At 39.9% G+C, this 17,003-nt stretch overlaps 1 non-coding gene across 1 annotated transcript; it reads left to right on the top strand.

Annotated features, from left to right (window-relative positions):
* Nucleotides 1-14,688: 14,688 nt before the first annotated feature.
* On the top strand, nt 14,689-14,775 carry TRNAY-GUA. The gene is given in 2 exon segments: nt 14,689-14,725; nt 14,740-14,775. It is a non-coding gene; the product is annotated as a tRNA-Tyr (tRNA).
* The last annotated feature ends 2,228 nt before the right edge of the window (nt 14,776-17,003 follow it).

Here is a 17,003-nt window from a genome sequence, read left to right as displayed (position 1 = left end):
AGTCTATTCCAGAGTATGGGGAGTCTCTGGGTCAGGAACCTATCCTTCCAGCATGTTTTGTTCATTGTGATGACAAGGTTTAGATCCCTGAAGCGTGCGGCTCTGAGGGATTGGGATTTCTTTAAGTGGAGCATGTCCAACAGCTCAGGGTTTAACATGACCTTGTATGTTAAGCAGAGATCACCTCTGAGTAGACGATATGCCACAGAGTATAGCTGGAGTTTTTTTAGATGATCAGCATATGGCATCTGCTTTAGGCCTGTGATTCTTTTATTGAGGTATTTCTGTGGCCTTTCCAGCCTTTGCAGATGTCTTCTGAGGTACATACCAAACGGGGCATTATACTCTATAATGGGTCTAATGAGGGGTGAGTACAGTGGGACAATGACCTCCTTTTTTCTGGATGAAAAGCCCTTAGTAATTAGGTGTGCCACATAGAAGGATTTCCTGACTGTTGTGGTGATGTGGTTATCGAAGGTGAGACAACTGTCCACCTGTGTCCCTAAGTCTCTCATCACACTTTTGATGTTTAGTGTACTACCACCTATGTGGTAATTCATGGGTACATGTTTTTTTCCACAGGGGATAACTATACATTTCTTGGCATTAAGCTTGAGCCCATGGCTCTGGCACCAGGCATCTGTTTCTCTAAGGCCCTTTTGTAGAATATCCACATCATTTGGGGATTCAATAATGACTCCCAGTTTGCAGTCTTCTGTGAACTTTGTTAGCCAGAGTCACTTAGTGTTGGCCTGTACTTCAGAGAAGTAGATGAAGAACAAGAGTGGTCCCAGGACTGAACCCTGAGGTACTCCACTTGTCACTTGTCTGGAGCTGGATTTGGAGTCAGCTACTTTTACAGTCTGGGTTCTGTCAGTAAGCCAGTGGCAACCCATCGAGTGACGTAGGGATTTATGCCCAGCTTAGTAAGTTTATCTATGATTCCAGAGTGGGGGATGTTGTTAAAGGCCTTGGTGAAGTCCAGATAGGCTGTGTGGTCTGCCTTACCCTCGTCCACAGCTCTGGAGACTGATTTGAAGAAGTCAATCAGGTTCAGAAGACAAAATCGGCCCTTCACAAACCCAAACTGGGTGGAGTCCAGTGTTTGAAGGTTGCCAATGTCTTTGTTTATAAGTTCCATGATAATGCGTTCCATGCCCTTGCAGATCAGGCTCGTCAGACTGATGGGACGGTAGTTCCCGGAATCCAAGGTGGATCCCCCCTTGTAGAGTGGGATAACTGTAGCTGTGAGCCATTCAGTGGGCATGAAGCCTGAGGTGAGGCTATGATTAAACATGACACTTAGGTGAGGAGGCAGTTCATTTTGTAGTTCATATAGTACACAGCCTGGGATGTCATCTGGTCCCATGGATGCTGTATTCTTAGCTTTGAAGAGTGCGGTTTCTACCTGTGTGGCCATGATTACCGGAATTTGGCAATCTTTTGGTATTGAGATGGGCCCTTTAGGGGGTGAGAGGGGGGTGAAGTTGGCACTAAATTGATCTGCCAGGATATTGGCAATATCCTTGGTATCAGTATATTTAATGCCATTTTGTTGTAGCTCAGAGCAGATCTGAGCATTGCCATTTATATTATTGACATAACTATAGAATGCCTTGTGGTTGTCTTTGGAATCTTTGGCAATTTTATTTTCGTAACTAGCTTTTGAGGATTTTATGAGGGATCTCAGCTTCTTACTGAGGCTGGTGAGGGAGTTTTTTTGCATCCTGGGATTTTCCTCTTTTCTGCAACAGTTTCTTCCTTCTGTTGTATAGTTTGTTTATAGCAAGGGACCACCAGATTGGCTTCCTTTTTTTGGAGGAGAGCATCTTGGTTCTATTTGGGATGGCACGATTCATGCATGAGTGGATGTGCTCGTACAGTGCCTTAATGTAGGATTCTGCAGTTGAAATTTCAGATCCCGTCTGCATGGGTGTCATGAAATTTGTCACTTCTGACTTCAGTAGAATGAAGCTGGCTTTGGAGAAGTTTTTAAGGAGGTTTCCTTACTAGGGGGTGGGGGTGGGATGTGGATGTCAAGGGTGATTTGCTTATGGTCAGACCTGACCAATGAGGGGGTGACCACTGGTATGGAGCATCTATCTCCCAGGTTGGTAATGACCAGATCTAGGATATTGGAGCCCCTGGTGGGACAATGGAATAGTTGATCCAGGGCGCTGGAATTTATGAATTCTAAGAACCGTTGGGAAAAGGAGTTGGTACCCAAGTAGTTTTCCCAGTTAATGGCAGGGTAGTTGAAATCACCCAGTATTATGGTGTTTGGTTGTATCTTAATATTTTCCAGTATGTTTAGAAAGGTGTAGTGAGAATCTTGGGGCATGGTGGGGGATTTGCAGCAAACTACAATTTGGATTGCAGTCTTACCTAGTGTTAGTTGCACCTGGAGAATTTCAGATGCATTGTGTTGGGCAACTAGCCTGGAGGTGTGAATATCCTTGGTGAATATGGACACTCCTCCACCTTTAGTGTTTCGGTCTTAGTTTTGTGGCCGAAATGTGTGGTAAGAGTTGTAGCCTGGTATTGCAGGGGTGTTCTCTGGAGCCTTGAACCAGGTCTCAGTACTGCACAGGTATCGATGTTCTCCATTTTTAGGAGTGCCTCAAGAGAGTGCAATCTGAGGTTTAGACTTCTAGCATTGAGTAGCATTACCTTCAGATTTTGCATGCTTGTATCTGTTACGGTGGTAATTTTGTCCTTTGAACCTTGCCTAAAAAAAGCACTATAGGGGTGGCAGGAGCTTTAGCCAGTAACCTGAATCCCAGGGGTGACAGGTGCAGACCATCTCTGGCAAATCATCCTGGTTTGTCGATCATGTCTTCCCAGGCAGACAGATACTGGATCCCCTTTGAATGACACCAGAAGCTTAGCCAATTGTTGAAGTCAATCATTTTGTCCTTATACTGTGGTATCATTCTGGGCGAAGGCAGGATGCTACTCAGGACAAGGGTCATACCTGCCTGGGCCACATGATCTGAGAGCTCTTCCATGTTTCTTTTCATGTAGTCTAGGGAGGTACGTCTCAAGTCATTCACTCCAGCATGGACAATGACAGAGTCGTATTTGTACTTGTTGTGGAGTGACTTGAGTGCATGCATTATGTGGCGGATCCCGGCACCTGACAGGCAGCTGACTGTAATTTTCTCCTTGTTCAGCCTGGTGAGTGGACAATAGCCTTACCTTCGACCACCACATGGCCACAATGGTGAGGAAATCCTTTTATGTTGCGCAACTTATAATTTAGGGCATGGCATCTAGGTCCAAAGAGGTCATTATCCCACTGTATTCCACCCTTATCAGACCAATCATAGAGTACAGTGCTACCTTTGGTATGTACCTGACCAAATTAGAGCAACCTCAGAGGCTCCTTCAAAAAGAATATAAGGAGTAACAAGCCTGCCTTATGTAGAGTGTCTTAAAGCCCTTTCCCCTTACTCAGTCTCTTATAGATTGCTGAGGGGTGATCTATACCTGACTTACAAGGCATCCACAAACCACACACTTATGAATCTCCTACATATTTGTAAGGCAAAGAATACCAGAAATACAAGGTCTAGGGACCTGAACTTTCTCTAAGACTTAAACATAACATGCTGGAGAGAAAGATATGTGTCCTAGAGACTGCCCCTCCTCTGGAGCAGGTTTCCCATCCATGTGAAGCTGAGTTTGTCTATTACTCAGCTTAAGCACAACCTTGATAATGGATGGGGAACAGGAAATTTACACTGGGCCTGCTACCCATGTCCCTTATGGACAGGGGTAGCATATAAATGCTTATTTGGATGCAGGACATCATTATTCTTTTGGGAAAACATGGCTAGGCTTAGAAAGCCCCCCCCCCCCCCAAGATCATAAGCCTAGTAACAGTCTATGAATCTATGAAGCCAAGGATTATAGCTCTTCTGTGTCACAGCGAATCAGATCCATTGGGGAGTACAGGGATCCACTTGCTGGGAGGAGACTATTATCATTCTTGGTAACCACTTGAAATGCTGAGACTGCTCAGCAAGTCCTGCAATACAGAGAATGAATGACCAAAAACAGGCCTACATATACTAAGTCTGAGATGGTCATTTATTGGAATATTCCCTTTTCTCTAAGGTATGGAGATCTCGGAGTGGGTATATATAAGTTAGGGTGTGTGGGGGAGGGGGGTTCTGAGTGCTGACATTTCAATAGGGAGACATCATTCTCAAACCAACTACTGCCTCTTATCTCTGCTGCCTCCACTTTTAAACATTCTGGAAAAAGTAACGCATGAACAGCTCACATCTTTTTCTTGAAGGATACTCCTATCTCAACATCAGCACAGCAGAAAGCATCTGAGCAAGTCACACTGCAAAAATGATCATAGTAAGGATAACTGCCCATGTAGACAGATGACTGGGGAAGAACTATAGGGCTTGTCTCCTTAGACTTATGAAAGGCTTTTTATACTGCTCATCATGGATGCCTACAATTCTGTGGGTTAGAACCATATTTGCTAGTCAATCTGTTCATAGTTCAAGAGCTACCATTTCCCAAAGAATACAAAGAGTGAAGAAATGTCACTTCATGTCATCCCATCATACTCTCTGTCTTCATGTCTGATCCACTCCTGTTCTCTGACCTCATGTCTGATCCCATCCTGCTCTCTGACTTCATGTCTGAGTCCATCTTGTTCTCTGTCTTCATGTCTGATCCTATCCTGCTCTCTGACTTCATGTCTGATTCCATCCTGATGTCTGAATTCATGCCTGATCCCACCCTGCTCTTTGTCTTCATGTCTGCTCCCATCCTGCTCTCTAACTTCATGTCTTATTCCATCATGCTCTCTGACTTCACATCTGATCCCATCCTGCTCTCTGACTTCATGCCTGATCCAAACCTGATGTCTGACTTCAAGCCTGATCCCATCCTGCTCTCTGACTTCATATCTGACCCCATCCTGCTCTCTGACTTCATGTTGGATCCCATCCTACTTTCTGGGTCCGAATGGAGAGAGGGGTCCGAATGGAGAGATGGGGTCCAAATGAAGAGATGAAATGTCAGCAAGCAAAGGAGAGTAGCAGTGCTGAAATTGAATTCATCCTCAAGCCTTGGTGAGTACTTTCACGAGGTGGACCCTGTTTTTACAAAATCTCACCAAGGCAACATATATATATAGACTGTATTTATATAACATATATCATGGACAGAAGTAGGTCAAAAACTAAAAAAGATAGCTGGGTGCACAAGACCCAGGATAAAAACTTGCCCAATCCTAGTAGGCACACTGGTGCTAGGACTGGAAAAGATGACAGTGTAGAATTCTCAAAATACGAAAAAATTCCTACAATGGGGCCAGGCCCAGGGGGAGGATGGCCCCCTATTGTAGAAGGAAGTAGCAGTCCACAAAAATCACAAAAACTGATAGGCCAAAGAAGAGCCATAAAGATGATAAAGTGGACTATTGGGGATAAGAAAGAAATTATGTATTGTTACTATTATGCAGAAAGCTCAGAATTTCCAGATACAAGATATACAAAATGATTGAGAGAAATTAAAGAAAAATACTTCTGCAAGAAAAACTGTCAGAAGCCTCAAATGAAAATTTGTGTTCATTAATACAGCAGATTTGTGAAAAACAGTATATAGATCAAGAAATCTTGACCTGTTTGGAAAAAGAAGCATCTGAGGAAGTGTGAAAATATAGACAACAAAACCAAGAGCTATTTGAAAAGTATAAAAAAGAAATACGGACATGGGAAAGAAAGAGAGATTTCATATGGTGCAATATTTATGCAAAGGAGAAAGCCAAATTAATCAATGTAAAGAAGGCATCCCCAAAGATATTTGAAAAGATATACAGGCAAAGGAATCCAGATATGGAAAATTTCACAATAATAAAAAAATATCACAAATATGGAATGCAGAAAAGAAGATCAGTAAAGTAGAAGTTAAAAAAATAGAAGTTGAAGTTATGGAGTGCCTGCGAAGAGAAGGATTTGATGTAGAAGGCTTAACACAGATGGAGTGAGTCCCCAAAGCAGGGAGAAACAGGAAAATCAGGAAACATCTGAAGAAGAAATATGGACATGGCAAAGAAAAAGAGATTTGATATGGTGTAATATTTATGCAAAGGAGAAAGCAAAACTAATCAATACAAAAAAAGCAGCACCAAAGATATTTGAAGAGAAATACAGACAAAGGAATCCTGACATGGAAAACTTAACAATACAAAAAAATAAGAAGACAAAGAGGAAAAGTAGAAAAGGAGATTAGTAATGGAGAAGCTAAAGAAATGCAAACTGAGGTTATGGAGTACCTGTAAAGTGAAGGATTTAGTGTAGAAAATCTAATTCAGAAAGCACCACAACAGGATAGAGTAATGGATATCCAAATTAAGGGGAAACCAGTAGATCAGGAAGCAATTGGTCAGTTGCCATATGAAGATAATTTGGAGCCTTCCCTAGGAAACCAGTATAAACGTTCACTTGAATCTAGACAGCAAGGAACGGAACAGGAAACTGTGAAAACCCTGATGCAGTCAATGTTGAGGAGTCATAGGCCAGTGAGTTCACATATGATAGAGCAACAGACAGCACAGGATGAAATTGATGAGACTGTGTCACAGGAAGATGCTACAGAACCTTCTATAGAATGCCTGCAGGAATTGAAAGACAAAGGATGTGCCCTCAGTTTGGAAGAAAATGAGCTAAAAGAAGAATTGCTTGATTTAATAGACGTGGACAGATATATCAAGATCAATGAAAGAAATAGACTGCAGAAGGTTAATAAAACCCAAAAAGTCAGAAGTCTGATAAAACAAATGAACACAGCAAATAGGACTGTTCATAGAGATCCATGCAATATAATGGAAGTAAACAGGATATATTACTGTGCAGCTAAATTAATAATTGATAAAGTTCTACCACAAGAACACAGGGTAGTGAGGGAAAGGAAGGGGAGAACTCAAATACCATCGTGGAAATATCGAATAGAGAAAATTATAAAGCAATTAAGACAAGAAGTGTCATTCTTAGAAGACAATAGAAGAGGGAATAGATCAACAAAAATACTAAGAAAGATAGATGTGATAAAAACAATGCACAATATTAGAACAGACCAGGATCTATCAAGCACTATCGCAAATAACAAACTAAAAATTTCAGCTCAGGCAGAAAAACGTAGAAGATACGAAGATAAATATAAATGAAAAGTGCAAAATAAGCAATTTATTGATGACCCAAAAAGGTTTTATAGAGAACTGGGAAATAAGGTAAAAGGAATTGAACAACCATCAAAAAAAAAGAAGAAATAGATACATTTTGGAGAAGTATCGATGAAGATCCTGTGGAACATAACAAGGATGCTAAATGGATAGAAGACGCAAAAGAAAGAATAAGAAGTTTAAATGTACAGGATATGAAATGGGATGAAATAACAACCAGAGAGACTGAAACAAAGTTAAGAAAAGACTCTAACTGGAAAACCCCAGGCCTAGATGCAGTACCTAACTTCTGACTAAACATATTAACATCTTTACATGAAGATTTAGCCGTGAGTAAGAACTATTTATATGCGCACTCAGAACAGACCCCAATCTGGCTAACAACAGGAAAAACAATGCTCCTGCTTAAGAGTAAACCTGCAAGCTACCCTAAAAATTATAGACCAATAACGTGCCTTCCAACAACATATAAACTATACATGGGAATTGATGCCAACAGAGTTTATAGTCATTTAAAAGAAAACTCAATTATGGCAGTAGAACAAAACGACAATAAAAGAAAGTCATATGGAACAAAGGATCATTGGTTGTTAAATAAAGTCATAGTGGAGAACTGTAAAAAAGGGGAAGAATATAAGTATGGCATGGATTGACTACAAAAAAGCATTTGATAGTATCCCTCATTCTTGGATAAAACAGTGCTTAAAAATGTATAAGATACACCCCACATTGATCGACTATATTACAGTGACCATGAAACAGTGGCAGACCACTTTGCAATTAAGCCATGATAAAGGACAAATTGTTATCCCAGGAATAAAAATTCAAAGGGGATATTCCAGGTTGACTCTCTGTCACCGTTACTATTCTGCCTTGCCCTTAATCCATTAAGCTGTTTACTCAACATCTTAGGCCATGGCTATATTCTGGCTCCTAGAAAACAACAAAGTGTAAAGACTTCTCACCTTCTCTTTGTCGATGATTTAAAACTGATCATCAGATGAGGAACTGAAAGCACAACTGCAAGTTGTCAAAACTTTTTAGATGATATAAGAATGTCATTTGGTCTTGATAAATGTGCAAAAGCAACATTTAAAGCAGGAAAACTGCAATGCCAGGAAAACATCAGTTTGGGATACGAATGTGATATAAAAGAACTTGTGCAAGAAGGAGTGTACAAATATTTGGGAATTGATGAAGGATCAACAATAAAACACGAACAAATGAGAATAAAACTTAGAAAGGAATACTTCAGAAGACTTAAATTAATCCTGAAAACAGCACTAACATCTAGGAACAAAATCGAAGCTATAAACCAATTTGCTCTTCATGTCCTAACTTAAAGTTTTGGAGTGACTGACTGGCCCCAAAATGTGTTGGATAAATTAGATAGGAAAACAAGAAGGATGTTTCACGCTCACCAAATGATTTATAAAAATCAGAGCATACCAAGATTACATATTCCCTGTTACGAAGGAGGGATGGGCTTCCTTGAAATTGATTATATGTATAGATCTGCAATCGTGGGACTCCACACATATCTGCTGACCTCACAAGACCCAAATGTAGTGAAAGTTTTAGATAAAAATCAGGCAGCAACTGAATGTGCCAAAAAACAAATGAAAGACTATAAGGTGAAGGATAGGATGAGAAGGCAAGAAATGTGGAAAAAGCATAAATATAGTTGCAACTATAGAAAACTTCTGGAAGAACCTCATGTTGATTAGGAACAAACACAGGAATGGTTAAGGAGAGGCGAATTCAAACCAAGAGATGAAAGGTTAATATTGGCAGCCCAAGATAGTGGGCTATGTACACATTGGTTTATAAAGTCCATTGAACATGTGGGAGAAACAGACAAATGCAAGTTTTGTAAAACCGAATTGGAAACAGTTGCACACCTCATTGCTGGTTGCAACATACTAATAGCAGAAGGACTGTATACTGAAAGGCATAATAATGTGGCAAGACTGTTGCACTGTGGATTGTGGAAACATTATGGTAGTGAAGTGGCCAAAAACACTGGAAACATACGCCACAAAGCTTCATAGAAAATGAAGAAGTCTACATCACATGGAATCATCCATTACAAACAGTTCAAAAGATAGATGCTAGAAAACCGGATATTGTGGTCTAAGAAAAGAAGACAAGAGTAGCATTGATCGTTGAAATAGCCACACCCAGTGACTACAGTGTCTTGTGTACAGAGACACAAAGTCATAAAGTATCAGGATCTGCAGGCAGAATGAGAGTAATGCAGAAGAAGAAGAAAGATACTCAGACAGTTCCAATAGTGGTAGGTGCAACGGGTCTTATAAAAAAAGAATTTACAATCATATTTAGATATGTTATCAATACATGTAACTCCATAAGAACTGCAGAAGGAGTCATTACTGGGCACATTGTGGGTGCTGCGAAGAGCACTACTGGCTGACATCAAAGATTGAAACAATGCTAATTTCATGAACGTTAATCATACTTTGACTTAGGAATGGGGTCCAGTCCTGTCATGGTATTAGAAACCCAAAAGACTTGGAGAAATTAGGAGAGCTCTCTGACTTCATGTCTGATTCCATGCTGCTCTCTGACTTCATGTAAAATCCTACTTTCTGCTCTCAGTGGCGTCTCTCCAAGCTCACTCTCAGGCCCTTTTGTCTTTATGCTGAAGTACATTCTACTGTATGTAGATTATGCACTTCTGTGCTACTTCAGCACAATTTCTGCAGATGCAGAATCTGCACTTTAAAAGCACTTAAAGGACCTTGACTTAAAGCTACACCACTTACACTTTAACACTGGATGCAAATAATTAATGCTGCACCACATTAAATGGGACTCTAATACAGACCATCTACTTAACAGCAGAGCAATAGACTGTTCCCCCCTGAAGGAATTAAAGGTATAAAAGAGCCTGGGTTGTTTGGATACATAAAACTGAGAAATTGAAATAATAATGTCAACAATGGAAAATGCTAAGTTTAATATGGGGGGCTATATCTCCCAAAGTCCACTTCTCTAAATATGCCGACTCCAAGATCACACAACCCTGAGGATAAGGGGAAACATCCAAACCTTCAAAGATCCAACATCTTGAAGAACCTATATCAACCGAGTTGAATGCACATATATTTGCCATGTCAGTAGCTCAACAGGTAGCATACTTGCCTTTGGTGCAGAAGGCTGTTGGTTTTATTCCCATACCAGATACTTGGATTCATTTACCAATACTGACACTACAGTGCAACATAAGGGGGTGCTGCACTCCTGAGTATATCATAATTCAGAAGAGATATTAAACTGCCTGAGTTGGTATCATCTCAGGTGGATGTAAAAGATTTCACAGGACTTACTTAAAAAGAGAAGGGGAAGTTACCTTGGTGCCCTGCCAAATTCCCCTAGTCAGTATCAATACCGCCTGAGATCTCACCTGAAGAGAAGCCATTGGTCTAGTGGGACTAACTCAGTCAACAAAGAATAAATAAAAAAAATACATACAAATTTGACTAAACTTCACTTGCACCTAACAATCTCCTCTTCCCAGATCTTTTTATTTAAATGACAAAAGAAAGCACAGAAGCTACAATTACAACACAAAGTATAATCTGTGTCTCCTTATCTGACAAAAGTTTCTGATATTGGTACAGCACACAGTAAATTCTGCATCTCCTCATCTGACAGAGGTTTCTGATATGTTAACTACTTCCACTCCTCTCCATCCTATCCTTGCCCAGTGGACTAAGGCTGACCTATGGAAATGGGCTCACATATACCACAGCTGACCTAAAATCTGAGATTATCATTTCAACTTCCTGTCTTGACATTATCAGATGGGATATCACTCCAACTCATCCATGCACTGGTTTAGATAGACAGCTACGCTGCCATTACAGAAATCTTATGGACATTTTATATTTCCAGAACCATCTCCAAATTAGCAATATCATCTGAAGAATATCGAATGTATGTATCTGAAATGCACCATGCATGAAATGACAAAGACTTTAACAAAACCACTCCCATACTATGGAACACATTGCTTCCTAATATCAGCATCACTTCTGTCTAAAGATTACAGCTACCATTTTATCTGCCAGATTGTGGCTGAATTTTCTGTATAAATTCATATCAAAATACAATGTCTAGCCTCATTTAGTGTAGTTTCCTTGTGCTGAATAAATGCATTTATCTACTTATAATCCTCTTATACTTTTTAGGTTTGTTGAGGAGACAGAGCTTCTTCAAGCTATAGACATAAGACAGAGACCCAACTCTGGACAAGATGTCAGTACATTTCAGAACACACACACACACACACACACACACACACACACACACACACACACACACACACACACACACACACCTATAACATAACATAACCACTCTCATACTATAGAACACATTGCTTCCTAACATCAGGCATGTTACAAATCTTGCCTCTTTAAACATTGGTTGCAGAAACTAGCTTAAAGTTGAAATTAAATAACCATGGCTTTAAGTGATCTGAGTATATCTACCACTGCCAGGCTTATCTGTAATATTATACAATAAAATGTTTTTCTCATCTGAATTTACTACCTGATACCTCATTTAGCATCACTTCTGTCTAAAGACTGCAGCTACCATTTTATCTGCCAGATTTTGGCTAACGTTTCTGCATAAATTCACATCAAAATATAATGTTTAGCCTCATTTAGTGTGGTTTTCTTATGCTGAATTAAAGCATTTCATTTATCTACTTATAATCGTCTTATACTTTTTAGGTTTGTTGAGGAGACAGAGCTTCTTCGAGCAGTAGACATAAGACAGAGACCCAACCCTGGACAAGATGTCAGTACATTTCAGAATACACACACACACACACACACACACACACACACACACACACACACACACACAACACACAACACACAACACACAACACACAACACACACACACACACGTCTATGGACAATTTAATTTTTTGCCAGTTTACTTCATAGCATGTGCGTGGGTTCTGACAGAAGATGGACACACTGGTGAAAGCTTACATGAACACAGGAAGGATATACAGATTCCATAAAAAGTAACCCATCTGTGAATCAAATTAGATAAATAAGTGGAGTAAGACAGCAGTACTAACCATTATACTGCTGTACCATTATTTTTAACTCATTTAAACTGATGCACTGTACTTGTGTTTGCAGTGGTGGCTTCCTGAAAAATGCTCTAGGCTTAGTTTTATCATCCAGCCACCAAACAAAAGAAAGCTTTATATTTTCAGCTATAGGAACATTTTAGCTAAGACAGCCTGATCAAGAAGCCGTAGGACCACTGGGTATGTTTAGATGGGTCTCGGACGTTTGCTCAAATGAGCAAACGTCCAAAACCCAAACAGCCAGGTATACTTATGCGAAAGTGCTTTTCACCAAAGAGGCACGTTTGCATAAGTATGCCTGTTGCCGAGGCCGTACTACAGTGTGGATAAGGGAAAATACCTTTTTCCCCACTGTAGCGCGGTCTTGGAGGGAGAATATTAAAGTAGGGGAGGTGTGGGGGGACACAGCCCCCCACATGGGGGTGCAGGGGGGAAGCCCCCCTGCTAAAACGTTAATGCAGTGTTTTTTTTTCTAATACGCTTTAACAAAAGCGTTTTTCGATAAAAGCACTTTCATTAAAGTGTGTTCGGTTGTTATGGATTCTGACGTTTGCTCGTTTGAGCAAACGTCCTAGATCCATTTAGATATATTGATCTGTGCATTAGTTATATCTGTGGTAGGAAGTACAGTCTGTTTTCCTCAGTCTTGCCTTTACCAGGTGGAAGAGAATCCATGCTTATTTTATGATGGGATTGCATAACCTTTTTTTGCCCCCCAAACCCCTTGTCCATTTAGCCTTCCCCTTAGTTATCTTACTGACACATATATTCCCCCTAGGGACAGGATCCCATCAACCAATTCACTCCTCTTGGGAGTTCATCCATGACCACTGATGGAGTGCTTCTATCTGGGACAGGTTTATGAATTTTTGTTTATGTTCCATAAGCCCCATTGCTAAGGATTGGCATCTATTTGATGAAGTGAGGCATGAATGTATTGCGTGCTGTATGCCAATGAGCAAACACAGATGGCATGGTGCTCCTCATGAGACCAGATTACAGCCTCTACCCAAAAGATAAATGAAAATGACATCAACCATTTTCATTCTACCTCCCCTTTGCTGATTCCTTCAGCTTCTGAGTTTCTAAATGAAACTAGGCTTGCAGTTTAGGTTTTACCCCTCTACACAGACAATGGCAATCTATTAGCTATTACATAAGTGTACCAAATTCTTCTTCCTGAGATAATGCACTGTGATACATATTTATAGGCCATGGAGACAGCTGTGTAATCAGAACTATAAACTATATCCTCTGTGTTGAACAGTATGTTGCAATTGCTGAGATAACCAGCCATTATAATAGGGGTATATGTAACAACAGACAATCTTCTTTTAATAGTATTTTTTGGAGTTAGTGAGGTCACATTACCTTTAAAGCAAAATTATACATACAACAAACTTGCCAGAGGGAGAAAGACAAAGAGAGCGAGGAAGCGAGAGAGAAAACAAAATGGGTGATGCTTACCTACTAGAATAGAAACATTAGGCATTACCCAGCCTACCACAACATCAATAAAGTAGCAGGCCATTGCAACAAAGGGCTTGCTTTACTTATAATGTAAAGTACAGATTAGCTGTGAGTAGAACAGAATTTCAAGTGTAGTCTTCTGTATGACAAGGCACAGGGCCAACCTTTGGTCAAATGGTGCCCTAGGCAAAAAGCCTCCACAGCGCCTCCAATCACCATCCTTTGCCCCCATCCTGATCTACCTACACCATCAAGGGTACTGAAAAAGTGCCCCTGCTACTGTGGCATCCTAGGCAGTTGCCTAGTTGGCCTATGCCTAAGGCTGGCTATGACAAGGCATATTAATAGAGGTATAAGCTTTGGCAGTTATATTCTGCATTTCTATAAGTTTAGCTGTGTGGATTTTTGCAGGCTAGATATTGCTTATGAGGTAGTTTAAAGGATATGATTCAGCACACAGAAATGATTATTTCATACTCTAGCAACAGGATTTTCTTATGGTTACCTTATAACATTATGCTGGCTTAAGTATTTATTTCCTGATCTGTTCCAAAATTCACCTTTATTAGCCCTAAAGATGCCTCCTGCACTACAGTATTTTATTACAGTTAACTGTACATACGACTTCATTTGGTACTTTACTTCAGTCTATGACATCAATGTATGGACACAAGTAACATCATAAATCGAGACTGTGCTGCTGCATACAACTCATACAACTTCTTGGTCTAAGACAAAGAGCTGTGGTTTTCATGCAGCTGTTTCCTTGTAATAAGAAAGAGAGATTTAGAAAATGGCATTAAACAGCCAAATAGATCACAGGAGATTTTGTCTGACTAAAAATTAATTAGTCACAAGGAGAAATCTATCCCTTCGATAGCTCAGCTGGTAGAGCGGAGGACTGTAGTGAGTTCCCAAGTCATCCTTAGGTTGCTGGTTCAATTCCGGCTCGAAGGAGGTTGCCCTTTTTGCCCTAGGGCAGATAGCCTAGTATCAACCTATGAACCTATAACCTTAAATGGGCTATCTTCTGTGACCTACTATACAGAGGCACAGTCAACTAAGAAGGGTGGTGAAAGCCAAACACACTCTGGCTAGGCTTGTAAATGCCCTAGGGCAGATAGCCTAGTATCAACCTATGAACCTAAATGCCATTGTTCAACAAAGTAAAAGTATCTCAGGTTGCCTGCATTATTAGACTGGCAACAAACTCATGAACGTAAATTTAAGAAAGAAAATCCATCAACAGTACATAATCTTTTTTCTTAGAATAACTTTCATAAACTCTTATTTTCAAATGTAATAACGTTTGGGGGAATAGACCCACCCATCAAAAATTATTAACAGGAATAAATGGTTTGATGATTTACAATAACTTACTGCCTGTTGGCAATATGACAGTTAAAACTATTGTAGCTGTATGTTATGTTTAAGATCATTAGCTTTCCAACCATGAAATATATGATCAGCTAGAGTTAACTTTCTTGATGATTCACCTCCTGCAGTGCATAATCTTAGAGCCGCAGAATACAAACTTTGATTAAGAAAGAGTTAATCTTTTAGTCCAAACTGAACTTGAAAGGTGTACAGCTTCAGTATCAGTGATGAAAAATGCACTAAGTAGTGTCCTGTGCATGGATAGTTGTGTTCAGGGCCATGCTAACAGGAATGTTTTGGAGCTATACAAATAAGATGAGAAATGTATTTTGTTGAGTGATATTTGACCAATAGGTGATGACTCTAATTAGGCACAAGAGTGCAATGCTCTGCTCTCCACAATGGGTAAAGTATGACTTATCTTCTTTTAGCTATTGCACATCTGTATGTTGTTTTATTTTATTTTAATTAATTAATTAATTAATTAATTAATCAATCAATCAATCAATTAATTAATTGCATTTTATTTAGCTTCATGGTAACACTCAGACTGGAATGCTTCATTGTTTTTACATAGTGGCTCACTCCTAAGAACTGTATTAAAGTTTGAGGGGGTTTAATCTAAATAAAGTGGAGGGAGCAGTGGTGCAGCGGTAGCATTGTCACATCACAGCAAGAGGTTCTCCAGTTTGATTCTTGGCTGGGGTGCCTTCTGTGTGGAGTCTGCATGTTCTCCCTGCATTCGTGTGGATTTCCTGCGTGTGCTCTGGTTTCCTCTCACGTTACAAAGAAATGCATCTGGAGCGTTTCTCCCAGGCCTTTGCTGAAAATTGGCTTCGTTCCAAGTCGACTTTCCTGGTAAACAGATGTAAAATAAATAAGTGATACTGCTGTGAAATTATATCACCTTGTCAGCAGACAGTAAGACATCTCTTATGTCTATTTGTTGTAAAATTAAGCATGGTACAGGCTTATAAATGGCAGTGTTCACAGACTGCAAACTGCAGATGTACCAGACTGCAGGCACAATGTAATACCTAATTTATGTAATAAGCAGTCTTTGTGCTGTCATTACCGAAGGTGTTTTACTAACTCTGTATCAGCATATATACAGCCATAAATACTGGGCAATAAAAGGTGCAGTGAAACCCAGTGAATGTTAATATCTCGGAGAATGTAGTGATTTTAAAGCTGAAAAAATCTGAAACTTGTGGGTTGCAGTTTGGGTTTTAAAATCCTTGGAATGCAAAGCATTTTTGCATCAACAAATGAGTTTGTCCTTTAAACTGAAACTTTTCTATTAGATTACTAGTGAATAAGTGAATGGCACATTTTATGGACTTATTAAATCTCCTGTTATGTAATCATAGAGTTAGTATATATCTATATATACATATATATATATATAAAATATATAAACCCACCTTAGCAATGGGTGTTAACCCAAACCCTAATGTTGCCCCTTCCCCCAATCTTAACCCTACATCTTAAGGTCATTAAAACCTTCCCATAACACTGCCACTACACAAGACAGACTCAATCACACAAACATTACCAAACACATACAAACAGCACTTCATCTGTCCCTTCACCTAACTCTTACCCTTATTCTGAAATACACAAACTCTCACACAAACACACAATACCCATCCTTCACTAACCCCTTACCTTAATTCTAACTCACATACACACACACGCACACACACTGTGACACCCATGCACTGGCCCAACAATCAAGGAGCCTCAATCCTCACCACTAACACCAGTGAGGGGCATCCACATAGGTGAGGATAGCAAATACACACACA

This window comes from Protopterus annectens, chromosome 7.part0 (genome assembly GCF_019279795.1).
Source record: "Protopterus annectens isolate FY-2018-M chromosome 7.part0, PAN1.0, whole genome shotgun sequence".
NCBI lineage: Eukaryota > Metazoa > Chordata > Ceratodontiformes > Protopteridae > Protopterus > Protopterus annectens.
Note: the sequence above shows the minus strand (reverse complement) of the source record. Positions and strands in the feature narration are given on the sequence as shown.